Source organism: Galeopterus variegatus, unplaced genomic scaffold (assembly GCF_000696425.1).
Source record: "Galeopterus variegatus unplaced genomic scaffold, G_variegatus-3.0.2 Scaffold9075, whole genome shotgun sequence".
NCBI lineage: Eukaryota > Metazoa > Chordata > Mammalia > Dermoptera > Cynocephalidae > Galeopterus > Galeopterus variegatus.
This window is the reverse complement of record NW_007735186.1, coordinates 23214-25693: the sequence shown is the minus strand read 5'-3', so window position 1 is coordinate 25693 and position 2480 is coordinate 23214. Positions and strand designations below refer to the sequence as shown.

General features: G+C 47.3%; 1 protein-coding gene across 1 annotated transcript in view; it reads right to left on the bottom strand.

Moving 5' to 3' along the window:
- Nucleotides 1-2471, bottom strand: part of LMO4 (LIM domain only 4) — an 18940-nt gene extending 16469 nt beyond the window's left edge. The window contains exon 1 of the mRNA XM_008593386.1: nt 2098-2471. The gene's annotated coding sequence lies outside the window, so the exon portion shown is untranslated. The remainder of the gene's footprint in view (nt 1-2097) is intronic.
- Between the last annotated feature and the right edge of the window lie 9 nt (nt 2472-2480).

The following is a 2480-nucleotide window of genomic DNA, read 5'->3' as shown; positions in this document are numbered from 1 at the left end:
GGGGGCGGTGTGTAAAGTTGCGAAACTGGTTTTTCGTATTTTAAACAGCACCTTTCACATGCCATTGTGATGACCGCCATCTCCCATTATTGTTCCAAATCTCATTTCATTTTGAAGATCAATGAGTGTTTTCTCTGGGTTTTCAGGACACAGGCAAGAATAATAGATCATTGAACTTTAGGATGCCTGTTAACTTCCTATACAAACACTCTCCACTTTGGTCTCACTAATCTGCCCTTGATCAGCAATTTAAATGCTAAAGCTTTGTTCCTCCAAGGGGGGGGGGGTGGCTTACAGATAATATACGAGAAGGCACTATTAAGGGATGCACAAGTTTCGAGCCAGTCCTGCTGTCACCAAAAACTGCTTTTAAAAATTCCCCAATCTTTCTAATGAATGCCACAAGAGAAACAACTGGGGTATAATATAGGAATCAATTTATAAAGCTTAGCCTAAACCGATTAATTTGTTGCCTCCAATCCTGAGTCCAATAAAGTCCTAGTGTTCCTCCAGTCACTTATTCTATAAAAAGATCAAGTTATTTACTGCCAATTAAGCAGCCTGTTTTGTCTTTGTCCGCCTCTGTTAGCCGAGAGTGTGGGCTCCCCCCGAGGCTCCCGGCTATCTGCTCAAGATATTCAGCTGATACCTCAGAAGGGAGAGGGCGAACTTTGCCTGTCCCCGGCCCAAGTTGGCTGCTGCAAAAAAACGAGGGGAGAGGGAACGAAACAAGGACTCGGGTTCCTTAAATAGGCCGATTTTAAACACATTTCCTCCGAAAGAGTCCCGGAACGTGTGTCCAGTGACCGCACAATAAACCAGAATAAGAACTGCACCAATTAAGCTGTAACAAAACCCTGAGACTTTGGAAACAGGACCACTCTAAAACCCATTAGCATTGCATTTATCCGAATGCATCATACCTTTATGTAAATTGATTTATCTGATGCATTTACTCGAGGAATTGCTTTTTGTTACAATTTCAGCCCTAACCCAAATGAATCTGCATTTCCTGCCCTAGGTCTTTAAACTGTTTCCTCCAACGTTTTAATCGCTCCGAATTCCTTTTTAAAAGGGGAGAGGGAGGGAGGAGATTCCAAGATCCTCCCCGCCCCCATCTTTGGTGAGAGGTAAATATATATACGTATATTTTTTTGAAAAGGAAACATTACACTGAGAAAAGCATCCAGTAACCCCATTAGCTAAAGCTCTTAAGGACAAGCAATACCTTAATGCTGATTAAATCTAAAAGAGATGAATCAAGAGGACTGACCAGAAACTGACTCCCCTGATAACTAAGGACGGGCCCTCATCAAGTTTCATTTAGAGTTGGAAAAAAAAAAAAAAAAGAAAGCTTTTAAGTTAAATAGGCTTATACTCTAGTAATTACATAGCCAAGCAATTTAGGTCCTGGGATAGTCAGTGAAATAGAAAGCAGAACTGGCAGCTAGAGGCAAAATCTGCCCCTCTTTAACAACGTCTCTGGTGTTTTTAATGGAGACCAAGGGAGGGACAAACGTAGCGCTGGCAATTTGTAGTACAAAAATGGATGCTTAATTCATGTCTTGATTTTAATTAGGTGATTCACCGGATTTCTCCTGGATTGGAACAAAAGACTCATAAGCCAAGAGGAATGTTTTAAAAGAACAAGCAATACCGAATCCTGTTCACTTAGATCCTTTCTGCCACTGTTTCAAAAACAGTGTTTACTAGAAGGGGGAGGGTCGTGACTAACCCCCCCCCAAACACACACATTACTTCTCATAGTTAAACCCTCATCTAAGCACCCCCTGCCTTTCCCTTAGGAACTGGAAATCTCCCCACCCCCTCCAGGGTTCCCACCAACCCTGTCTCCAAGAAGAACCCTTTTGTAAGCAGGAACCGCTACAAAGCTGGCGGCCCGGGGCTGCCCTCCGTGCTAGCTCGCAGGCCGGCCTCGGTAGTTTCAGACTCGAGCATTATCTAAGCCGACGTATTGTTTACTTGCAATTTGGGACGGTCAAGGGAAGGAAGCCAAAGGAAACAGCCCCGGCCCGGACCGGCGCCCTCTCTCCCTCTTCCCCCCTCCCGACCCCCAGCTCCCAGCCGCCCCCTTACCTGCTTTTCCCCTATATTGCAATATTGCGAGAGGCGACGGCGGCGAAATGCGAGCGAAGCCGCTCGGCTTCCAGGGAAGGGGCGCCTTGGCTGGCGGAGCTCGAGGGAGGGAGGGAGTTCTCGCAGAAGCAGGGAAGGGGAGGAGGGGGCTAAGGGCTGCTTTTTTTTTTTTTTTTTTTTTTAAATCGCGTTGCTCTAGGGCGGTTTGGGGGTCCCCGCGTGTAAGCGGTAGGCGGCCGGGAGCAGAAGTGTCAGTCTCTGTCCTCGTCCCTCTCCTCCGCCTCCGGCTGCGCGCAAGCAGCTGCAGGAGCCCTCGGCCCGCGCGACGCGGCTTCAGGCGCGGCGCAGCGGCAGCAACTGCTGCAATCGCTGCTGCAAGTTTG